Source organism: Lycorma delicatula, chromosome 12 (assembly GCF_047948215.1).
Source record: "Lycorma delicatula isolate Av1 chromosome 12, ASM4794821v1, whole genome shotgun sequence".
NCBI classification, from domain to species: Eukaryota; Metazoa; Arthropoda; class Insecta; order Hemiptera; family Fulgoridae; genus Lycorma; species Lycorma delicatula.
This window is the reverse complement of record NC_134466.1, coordinates 27,033,894-27,046,472: the sequence shown is the minus strand read 5'-3', so window position 1 is coordinate 27,046,472 and position 12,579 is coordinate 27,033,894. Positions and strand designations below refer to the sequence as shown.

Sequence of the window (12,579 nt, the reverse complement as noted above, 5' to 3'; positions counted from 1 at the left end):
GGGCATAGTAATTTAGAGTGACGTTGTGCAATCAAGTTTTGTGTTAAACTTGGGGTATCCGCGAGTGTGATCTTTGAAAAGTTAAAACAGACTTATGGGGAACATTGCCTATTAAGAGCACAAGTTTTCCGCTAGCACAAATCATTTTTGGAAGGCCGAGAACACGTTGAAGATCAATCTCGCTCAGGGAGACCTTCGAGTTCAAAATCTGACGAAAACGTTGAACGTGTGAGGGTTCTTGTGAGATCAGACCGTCGTTTAACAATAAGGATGATGAGTGAACAGTTAAATTTAAACGCTTTCATCGTACATTAAATTTTGACAAACAATTTGAACATGCTAACGGTTCGCGCGAAATCGGTGCCGAAAAACCTCAAAACGGAACAGAAGGACAATCGAAGAAAAGTGTGCGTCGATCTTCTTGAGAGGATTGACGATGACCAAGAATTCTTCAATCGTGTGATCACAGGTGATGAATCCTGGATATTTGAGTACGATCCTGAAACAAAGCGGCAAAGCGAAGAGTGGTACACTCCGTCATCTCCTCGACCGAAAAAATGTCGAATGAGCAAATCAAAGATCAAAACCGTGCCGATTTGCTTTTTTTGACTGTAGGGTTATTGTGCATAAATAATTTGTTTCTCCAGGACAACTGACGACCAAATGTTTTACAAAAGTGTCCTTGAAAGGCTCAGGAGAAGAGTGATTCGCGTGAGACCAGACATTGCAGACAAGTGGATGCTTAATGACAATGCCTCCTGTCATACGGCCATTCATCCATCATGGAATTTTTGACCTCAAAACGTATTCCTACGGTTCCTCAACCCCCCTCTTCACCTCATTTGAGTACTTGTGACTTTTTTCCCTGAAACTGATACGTGTCTTAAAAAGACTTCATTTTGAAACTCTGGAGAACATTCGAAAGACTGTGACCGACCGGTTAAAAGCCCTACCAGTTTAAGCCTTTCAGCGCTGCTACCAGGAATGGGAACAACGACTCCACCGGTGTATAGCTGCCTAAGGGAACTTATGAAGGGGATAATATTGTTGTTTGAAAAAAAAATAAAAACTTTGGTAAGTAAAAAGTCAGTCTCATTACTTTTCTCACACACCTCGTAACTTTCTTATTAAGTAAAATACCAAATTCGTTTAAAGTTCCTACTATTTTTTGGATAAGGGCCTAAAACGTATCTAAGTAAAGTTGTTTGATAACACCAACCACTGGCCCAGGGGTTGGAAAAAATGAGGTTTCAAAAACAAATAAAATCATACCTCCTTTAATAGGTACAAAATCGAATCGATTTAAAGCGGTCGTTAGTCCTGAACATTACCTAAAACTTTTGTCTAAATGAAATTTTGATATGACCAACCCTTACGGGGGATGGCTAAAATGTTGTTGGAATTGTAAGATGAGCTTATCGTATGCTAAACATGTGAAACTTTTTTTCACATGCAACCATTGTCGTATTAAGTAAATTTGAAGTTTTTCTTAACTTTAAGGGGGAAAAAATCTTTTTTATCCCCTACCTAGCACCGGTGAAATCTACCTCCGCCTTCCTGCTTGCCGAAAGGGATTTTTTTTCAATGATTTTAACTTCTTAATTTGTTTTTTCCTTTAAATAAAATAAAATTTAATCGGGACAAGGTATATCCATCCTCATCTCATTACGTTTTGTACTGCAGTTAATGTTTCTCGTTTTTTAATTATAATAAAATTTATTTACTTCTAATCTGTATCTCGACATTTAAAAAAAATTACATATGATTTTTCTTTTCAGTTCGACTTTTCTTATCATTTCAGTAACTTCTTGTCGAGTACGTTCCGCTTAGTAAACATTCAATTCCCATCGTTGTTATTTATAATATAGTTCATCGTTCTCTTCAACAGGTACTGCTTATTAGTTTTTCATTTAATTTACTGCACAGAGTAGACAATATTACTTTTTTTTACACGATTTTAAGATGGTATTTCAATAATAAACTGATGAATATGTAGTTTTTCAGTTATAGTTCCTGCCCTATACTTTTATTATGGAAGTAGATAAATTAATAAAAGATCTTTAGATTGGACATTTTTAAAAATCTAAACATGCTTTAAATGAATACAATAAAGTATCGATTATAAAGAAATCAGAAATGACTTGATTTTTCACTACGCAATTTCATCTACGTACTAAAACAAATTTTCTTTTTACTGTTATATTATTTAAATCTCTATTTACTATGACTCTATCAAGATTTTCTCTAATACTATTGTAACAACATATTTTTGTCATTAATACATTTTATATTTACTACAATTAAATATATTTATTAGTTTTGTATTTTAATATATACTTTACCTGTTTTAATTATTTTACTTCCTTGTACGAAGTAAAGGAAGTATTGTGATCGCGAAGAATTTCAGATTTCAACGGAAATATCCATTATGACCATTCCTGAATCCATTTTGACTAGTTTCGGCGTGATGTCTCTACGCACGTAAGTATAAATATCTAGCACAACTCAATAACGATTAGTCGTAGGATGTTGAAATTTTGGATTTAGGACTGTTGTAACATATAGTTGTGCACCTCCCCTTTTGATTGCATTCGACTAGACCGAAAGTGTCCAGAAAAGCCCAAAATCCAAACGATTTGAATTTTGGACTTTTTCTTAACTGCAGTTAAGAAAAGCCCTCATTGAGAGCTTTTCAACTATAAATCATAAGTGGTACTTATTTTCATCGGTTCTATAGTTATAGCCAAATAAAATATTAATTAATGAAATATTTGGATCTTACAAGAGGAAGGCACATCGGTTCAAATCAGACTCAATTTACTATTTTTTTTGTTTTAATTTAAATATATTGATTTATTAATAATTATTAACCTCTGATTGTAAAAAAAATACAATAAATAATAATTCAATAATAATAACAATAAAAAATAAGAAAAAATACCAGAAGTTAATAATGAAATAAAATTTTATGTATGTTTCACTTAAAAAAAATGTGTATATGTAATTTAAAAGCCGTACAAGGAAATCATGTGGTGTCTACAACAGATTTTTTATTTACTGACCCGGCTCTGATCAATTGTTTTCCATGGGTTCCTTCTTCTCGCTTTTTTTCTATATTCGAGAAATATTAACCCTAACCGTCCCTAACGCGATGTCTGTAATGTATAATTTTTTACATCTGAATAAATTACTATTTATTAACTAATTTACCGAATATCGGCGAAAAGAGAACTGCAGATAAATAATGTTAAACCGTTTCAAAAGATTCTTTATTACTAACAGTTATTTCTTTTTAATTTTGGCAAGCGTGAATCCCGAACATGCAGATATTGCAAGGCGTTTGATTCGACCAAACATACGATTTACAAGTGTAATAGATTGGACGAAGTCACATAAAATCTGGGTTTGGCAAGGCTAACACCGGAAGACTGTAAGGTTCGCGATGACAGAAAGGTGTAATTTGGAATTAACGGTAAACACGGTAACTAAAATTATCGGCACTAAAGAAAGGGAGACCAGAGAATGGAACGGCGAGTAGGAACTGTTAGGTAGGAATTTCTGAGGGCAGCCCTACTCAGGAGATTGGGCTAGCCGAGGTACGCCGCTTTTGATGAGCGACCAGGGACCCCTTGTGCTCCGGGAAAACAAAAGACCGAATCCCGGCCGGAGCTCAACCTCACAGTAGCGTGACGATTAGAGGCATGGCAATAACAAAGGACCGAGTCCCGGCCGACCGAGGGGACCTCCGTGAGGCACGGCATAGCCGGATCCTGCGGAGTCCCCCGGAAGTTTCAGGCAAGGCACCCACTGAGGTTGCGCAATATTAGAAAGCAGGAACAACCTCAGCGGTAAGGGGCGGTGAGACATGAGTTTTAGCGGTAGGGTGTGGGCACACATAGGCTCTTTATAATAAAACAACAAATCTATAATAAAAAAATAATCTTTCTATAAACGCAAAATACATTTAGCACTACAACACTGTAGTCAGATAGGTGATAGTATAAGGAATCGATACAGCTAATCTGAACGGGTTATAAAATTTCCTCGTAATCGAAAGGAAAATCTACGATCCTAGAAAAACTGAAGGATACAGACTAAAATCAAATAAAAAAAATTTATAAGTCTCAAGAAAATTTGGAAACCGCAATTATAAAAACAAGATTAAAACTTGTCGGACACGTGTTTAGAATGAATCCAAAAAAAAAAAATCAAGAAAACAAATTTTGTAAACTAAAAAGCAAACAAATATAAAATTTAATAAAAAAATGATAAAAAACAAATCAAATACAATAAGAAAAAGATAAACGACGAAGTAACAAAATAAAATATAAGAAGTACACGACCAGTAGAAGAGCCATATATGCTAACAGGAAAAATCTTAACAATTATATATTTTATTTTAAACCCGACAATAACTAAATTTTGAGATAAAATTTAAGTTAATAAACTTCAAGCAATATAACTTGAAATCACACTAAAGTAAAATATAATATTAAATTCAATTAAATATAAACTAAAGTAAAAAACCTTAAAATATAAACACCTTAAAAAAATACAAAAATTAAAATATAGTTACAACAGGTAAATAACTCCTTCAACATAAATATATCAATTTATCACAACGATGTCGAGAAAAAGAACCACAAACTTAGATTACCCTTTTCTGTTTTGTTCTTTTGAAGTTTGTTGTAGATTAAAATTTATTTATTTTAATATTACGTATTTTTTTTTTGTTAAATGGTAATTTAATTATTTTATTTTTGTAGGCTTCATAAAGCAGATAAAAGAGAAACTTCAAAATACAACGGTAAAAGAGGACTGTCAGGATATAATGAAGTTTAAAGAAAAAATTTATAATGAAAATGTTCTTGAAGAAGGAAGAAAGAACATAAGAAAGGAATGAAAAGAAGAAGTAAGACGGGTTCACTGCTTGAAAATAAAGTAAGGATGGAAAGGAAAAAAAGAAGAAAAAATAATTTATATTTCTGTAGTTCCTAATAGTCGAAAACGCAACATTAAAAGAAAAAAAAAATTATACTCCTGTAAATTATAATGAAAAATATAAATTAGAAACAAAATCCCATTTAACTAGCTATAAAACCTGTTTAAAACCAAACAATTAATTAAATGTATTAATTAATAAAAATAAATATAATAATAACAAAATAATTGGCGTTTATAAAATAGAGAGAATGCAAATAGAAAATTGTAAAAGAATGCCACATAACGATGACAAAAAGAGAATTGTAAAAAAAAACTTTCAGAAACCATTAAATATGTAATAAATAATTTTAATTACGTTGATCATATTAGAGGTATAATAAACAGCTATTTTGTAATACAGTAAACAAGAAAATTTTTTAAAATTAATTGTAAAAAACTTTTTAATTCATCATACTCGAAAATAGTATAGTAATAAAAACAAATATATTGTTTGTCTATCTCATTGATTCCCAAAGTGGTCAAGGTGGACCCCCCGGGGGCCCACGGGAGACTCGACGGGGGGTCTACGTTGGCGTGACAAAAAAATGGGGGTTCACAATTCGTAAGCGGGGGTCCAGGAAAATTCATCTGGTTTCGATAGTGAAGAACTAAAATGTTGGCTTGACTTTGCGTATCAATCTAGGCAGATAATGTTTTGACCAAAAAAGTTTTAGTGTCGTTATAAACCTTTTACCAAAAAAAAAGGAGCAGATTCAATATCACAGAACGGGGAGATTTGCGCTTATTCCTAACAAAACTGAAGCCAAATATTGATAATTTGCTGTCAATTCATCAAGTACATCCCTCCCATTAAATTTGTAACTATTTTGTGATTGTCATTGTAGAAGTTACATTACGTTATTAATGTTTAATTTTAATTATATTACGACAATTTTATTATATTACATTGCAACATGATAACAATAATAATTAATACCGTAATGATTACATATTTGAATAAATATAACACAAACAAATATACTATTTTTCTTTTGCTTTTTACCACTCTGAACGGGAAGTTTTCTAAATAAAATAAGTGAGAATCGATTGCTTTCTTGTGCTGTGAGTAGATGTCAAAAATGTAACGTTGGATGGAAGCATTTTTTTTTGATCGGCCAACTTTACTTTTTTGACATCCACTCACAGCACATTCAATCAAAAATTAACCGATCAATTCTCACTTTTTTTCGGAAGCTGTTAGTTCGTGGAACTCAGCCGTAACGCAAATTTTCATAGTTAGATCTAATCTTCACATTTTCCGTCCTGGAAATATGGTAGAAATGTAGCTGCAGGGGGTCCACCGGAACCAGCAAAATTTTGAAAGTGGTCTATGAGAAAAATAAGTTTGGGAAACTCTGTCTATCTGTTCGAATATTAAGTCACCCGACCGAATTTGATGAAACTCGCAAAGTCTTGCGAGTACTGACTTCTGATCGGGTGTTTTAGGCGATTCAAAGTTTAGAAAATGTGCCAAGGGACCCCAAATAGCGGAAAAATTAAAATCTAAAAATTAAACTCAACCGACTGATCTTATGTTGATATTGTAACAAGACCGGTATAACGGACCCGAGTAACGGATTCCTGCCGATTAAGAAGAAAATAGCAGAAAATAAAGGGTTATCATAAAATAATGGTGCGGTTTCAGTAATTCATAGGAAGATTGTAGGGAAATTTCTAGATATATTGGTATCCCTGAAAGCCTCCAACCTAAAGTTTGTTTATCAGCAGTTGTAACCACAACGTCAGTTCGTGTATTGTTGATGCAGTGAGTTTAGCGAGTTACTATGTTCTCGGATAAAGACAAAGCAAAGTGTGCTTTATTGATGGTTGAATTAAAATCCGTAATTTTAGTTCAACGTGCGTTTCGACGTGAATTCGGAAGAGATCCACCGCACAAAAATAACATAACACGTTGGTTCAAACGATTCGAAGAAACCGGATCGGTTAAGAAACAGAAATCAACCGGCAGACCAAGTGTACCAGAAGAAACGGTTGAACTAATTAGACGATCGGCAATTAGAAGTCCTGGGAAGTCCATCTCCCGTCAAAGCGTCGAATTAGGTATTCCAAAATCAACAGTTCACAAAGTTTTACATAAAAAACTGAAATTACACGCTTATAAAATCCAGATACTGTAGGAATTGAAACCCGATGATGGTGTAAAACGTTACAATTTCGCGGTTGAAATGTCGGACAGAATAAGTGAAAACGAATCATTTTTAGACGAAATAATTTTTACAGACGAAGCTACATTCCATGTGATTGGATGCGTTAACAGACACAATTCACGAATATGGGGCTCTGAAAACCCACATGCAATTATCGAGAAACAACGCGATTTGCTTAAAGTTAATGTTTGGTGTAGTGTGATGAAAAATCGTGTAATAGGGCCTTTCTTCTTTGCTGAAAAAACAATTAATGGAAGAGCGTATCTTGACATGTTAACCGATTATTGCTTTCCTCAGCCGGATGAACTCGAAAACATTCATCGACTTCATTTCCAACAAGATGGTGCTCCCCTGCACTTCAATGCATCGGTCACGGACGCTTTGAACGAAAAATTTGGAGATCGATGGATAGGCCGGCAAGGACCCGTACTTTGGCCTCCAAGGAGTCCAGACCTGACACCTTGCGATTTTTTCTTGTGGGGGTACATCAAAACAGTTGTTTATACACAAAAAATTCGCGACCTAAACCGCTTAAAAAAACCGGATTAATGAAGCAATGACAACTATTATCAAAGAAATGTTAACTAATGTTTGAAGAGAAGTTGAGTATCGTTTGGACATTTGTCGAGCGACTAAGGGGGCACATATTGAAATTTATTAATTATGTAAAAAAATGTTTGAGACGACAAATTTGAAAAATAAAAAACATAAACTGTAAGTAATTGTTTTAATGTAATCCATGTTCAAAACCGCACCATTCTTTTATGATAACCCTGTATAATAACAGGAGGAATCCAAAAAGGGGCTAAAATAAACCATTTTAGTAAAGGTAACAGGTCCGTTTAACAATAGTCTTTTGTAACATTGTCCACTGACCCGCTAAACAGATGTTAGTTCCGTGAGAAGAGTTACCGGACCAAGGTTAGGAATGCAAGAGAACGAAAAGGCTTGGTCGATGGTTCTCGCACTTCCAGACGGGTCCGGTCCGGCATGTAAACAGGATAAAAGTACAAATACTCCTGAGAAGACCGGTTAAAAATCAGTACTACAAAACGAATCTACGCGAGACGTTATGGAACGAATTTCGAGTGCAGGTTCGATGCAACTAAGGTGACGCCACGAGTAATTCCAGTACACGAAAACAAGAAATGGTTCGGCGAGTTACTACGTATAAGGCTATAAATGAAAGAAATAATGCACTAAAATTTAATTCATAAATTATTAGAGTAGTATTATTTGTGAACAGCAAAGGTATTTGCAGTAAAAGAACTTTATACTTGTCTTATCTATTGTACTATAGTTGTTAATATTGTTAATACATGACAAGTTAGTGTTAAAACTAGCGGTCATGCTAATGTCTTTTGTCAATGGGACTGAATTCTGCTTTTCATTATTTATCTTCCTGTGAATAAATCCTGAGGATTACTTTAAATTCTGTTTTGTATGTAATCACGGTTTATTATTATTGTTACGATTGTTGTAGTTGTGATTGCTATGATTAATATTTGTTTATTTACTATTTTTCATTATTGTCGCTTATTAGTATTGCTGTTGTCATTATTATTGATTTGTCTTGTTTCACTTATGTTTTTTTAATTAATAAATTGTAATTTTATAAACATTTTCAATTGCCAACGTCTCAATACCCTGATCGAGCCGCGAACACGCGACAATATATTCATAAAGAGTACGACTTAAATTGTTAAATCCTCCAAACTTATGCTGTTGTTTCAGCAAACAATCACGGGTTTAAAAATAGAGGTGGGGGTGTTTCAAAATTAAAAAAATTATTGAATCTTTTAATTCAGTATCGGTGTATAATAAAATACATTCAGATAAAATATTCCACTTTTAAAGTACGATATGAAATATTTTTCTCTTCGTGTCTGACAGCAGTTTCAGTCATTATCTGAAAGCATAAATTGCATATACTAAAAAAAATTATAATCACAAACTTTTGTACAAGATATACCAAGTGTAAGCTGTTTTAAATAACATTTCTTTATTACATTCATAATTACAGATGTATGTATTTTATTATATCAAAGTAAAAAGTCAAATGATTTTTTTTTTACCTTTTAATGTAACTCAATATAGCACCGTTACCAACTCTGATATTAAACGATAACTCATTTCATTCCGTGTCTACATCTTCCAAAGCTGCTGTTATACTTTGGCACAGGTAGTCGAGTTTTTTCGAGGATTTTTCTTGATGTACGACGTCTTTTACGAAGGCCCAAAAGAAAAAAACCCATCGGCATCTTTGCGGTTGGCCAAGCGGTGGGAGCTTCTCTATCTATCCGGCCTTCTAGGAACATTTCTTGAGCGCAGTCCGCACTATTTCTGTATGATGTCAAGGAGCTGCAATCTGTTGAAAATACAAATAAATGTAGATTAAAAATAAGGGAATTTTCCATATTTTTGCTTTCTACGGAAATATGATTACTTTTCCGTATAAATGAATTTTTATACGAAAAGCATATTTCGAAATGTGCTAAGTATCCACGTTACTTTGAACGTAACGGTTTACCAAAGAAAAAAAAAATGACCCAAAAATTCGATTATGCATATAGTACCAGACATTCACTTTAAGACGGTTGTGGACAAATTCCACAGATTCGTGTGGATTTTCTGAGGCGATTCACAACTTCATGAACATATAAAATGCTGTTATATAAAAAATCATCAGTTTCTTGATTTTTAAATAAATCAAGAGGACTTGAGTAAATTTAATTATAGGACAAAACTGTCGTCGTTGCTATCAACACTTGTTTTGCTGGCATGAGGATAGTAGTTTTGATGTTTAAAGACCCGATCAAGTAACGATCTGAGTGCATAATCTAACTGAAGTTAAGATGTATGAATAGTTTTTGTGCGTAAGCTTTATTGTTAGAGGAAGACGCGGGGATCGCGCTTCCGCAAATCGGCTAATTTGATAGTTGAGGGTTGAGGGATAGTTGAGGGTTGTAAGTTACGGTAGGTGGTCGTGGTTGCAAGCGGCCATACAAAGGCGATAGTAGGTTGTGTAAATACGTTGATGAAAATATCTGCAGAGCGTTTGCATCGGTGGCATCGTGAGGGAGGCAAAACTGATGATTGTGATGCGTATCAGTTGTAGAGTGTCTAAAAGAAAACCTCCGGTAAAGCCCATCAGAGCTAGGAACGGAGGGAGCGGTCTCGTGACCGAAACGGTTCACACGGCGGGGGGAATGTTTCGTGAAAAAAATCAAATGCGCTGCAGTAAGTTTCCGTCGGCAGGAATAAAGTCTAACGCGGTAGTTACAAATTGAACTCTTTGTGGCTTATCGTTAGGATCAATTTGATGGAATAACTAGACTTTATAAGCACGAAGTTTCCATCTGTTTCGAATAAAATCGTGGACAGTGGTTTTACTAATTTTTAGTTAACCGCTAACATTACGAAGCGAACCGCTAAATAAAAAGAGAAGCGGTTTTTTCTTTTTTCAATTAATTATTCATTTAAATAATTATATATAACATTTAACAATAGACCACACCACAAACAAGTAGGTGTGGTTTTTTATACCCATAAAAACAACTGTCGAGTTTTTTTCCTGTAAAAACCGTATGAAATCCTTAATCAGAGCAGCAACACAAAGAAACATTGTTACAATCCAATATTAATAGACAAAAATTATGTTAATGCAAAAAATGTAAAAATAAATAGTTAATAAAATCAATAGATTAATCAGGTGTCTATTAGTATTATTAAGTATCTGCTTCGGTCTACATTTTTAACAAATTAAAATCGATCGTTTCAACTGTTAAAATTAAAATCTTCCGATACAAAAATTACTTTTATATCTATGAATTTTTAAATAATATTAATTTGATAAAACTCAATTTTATGAATATTCATTTAACGTTGATTTAATTACGTATTGTAATGTTTATCGATTAACACTTAAAAATTGTTAACATATTCTATACAGTTTTTGTTTACGTATTTATTATTTTCGCACAATTGCATTATTATTATTATTTTATATAATTATAACGAATTAACAAGCATATTAATAAACTTTTTTTATTTAATTTTATATATATTTTTAGTGAAGAATACAGAACAATTAGTTTAACTAGTCATGCATGAAAAATCTTAACTAGAATTCTATACAGAAGAATTGAGAGGGGAGTGGAGGAAGTGTTAGGAGAAGACCAATTTGGTTTCAGGAAAAGTATAGGGACAAGGGAAGCAATTTTAGGCCTCAGATTAATAGTAAAAGGAAGATTAAAGAAAAACAAACCAACATACTTGGCATTTATAGACCTAGAAAAGGCATTCGATAACGTAGACTGGAATAAAATGTTCAGCATTTTTAAAAAATTAGGGTTCAAATACAGAGATAGAAGAACAATTGCTAACATGTACAGGAACCAAACAGCAACTGTAACAATTGAAGAACATAAGAAAGAAGCCGTAATAAGAAAGGGAGTCCGACAAGGATGTTCCCTATCTCCGTTACTTTTTAATCTTTACATGGAACTAGCAGTTAATGATGTTAAAGAACAATTTAGATGGGGAGTAACAGTACAAGGTGAAAAGATAAAGATGCTACGATTTGCTGATGATATAGTAATTCTAGCCGAGAGTAAAAAGGATTTAGAAGAAACAATGAACGGCATAGATGACGTCCTACGCCAGAACTATCGCGTGAAAATAAACAAGAACCAAACAAAAGTAATGAAATGTAATAGAAATAACAAAGATAGACCGCTGAATGTGAAAATCGGAGGAGAAAAGATTATGGAGGTAGAAGAATTTTGTTATTTGGGACGTAGAATTACTAAAGATGGACGAAGCAGGAGCGATATAAAATGCCGAATAGCACAAGCTAAACGAACCTTCAGTAAGAAATATAATTTGTTTACATCAAAAATTAATTTAAATGTCAGGAAAAGATTTTAGAAAGTGTATGTTTGGAGTGTCGCTTTATATGGAAGTGAAACTTGGACGATCGGAGTATATGAGAAGAAAAGATTGGAAGCTTTTGAAATGCGGTGCTATAGGAGAATGTTAAAAATCAGATGGGTGGATAAAGTGACAAATGAAGAGGTATTGCGGCAAATAGATGAAGAAAGAAGCATTTGGAAAAATATAGTTAAAAGAAGAGACAGACTTATAGGCCATATACAAGGCATCCTGGAATAGTCGCTTTAATATTGGAAGGACAGGTAGAAGGGAAAAATTGTGTAGGCAGGCCACGTTTAGAATATGTAAAACAAATTGTTAGGGATGTAGGATGTAGAGGGTATACTGAAATGAAACGACTAGCACTAGATAGGGAATCTTGGAGAGCTGCATCAACCAGTCAAATAACTGAAGACAAAAAAAAAAATATTTTTAAATGACCCTCTGAAAAACCTTTTCCCCCACAGTTCTCCTTGATCGATCCCGATTATTGCAG

At 33.6% G+C, this 12,579-nt stretch overlaps 1 long non-coding RNA gene across 4 annotated transcripts in view; it reads right to left on the bottom strand.

Annotated features, from left to right (window-relative positions):
• Nucleotides 1–12,579, bottom strand: part of LOC142333035 (uncharacterized) — a 127,239-nt gene that overhangs the window by 67,817 nt on the left and 46,843 nt on the right. For 2 of the 4 annotated variants that reach the window (XR_012758496.1, XR_012758494.1), the window contains exon 2: nucleotides 9,227–9,519. This is a non-coding gene — a long non-coding RNA (uncharacterized LOC142333035). Of the gene's footprint in view, nucleotides 1–8,962; nucleotides 9,061–9,116; nucleotides 9,520–12,579 lie in introns of those variants that run through there. The other 2 variants (XR_012758495.1, XR_012758497.1) reach the window with 2 other exon arrangements.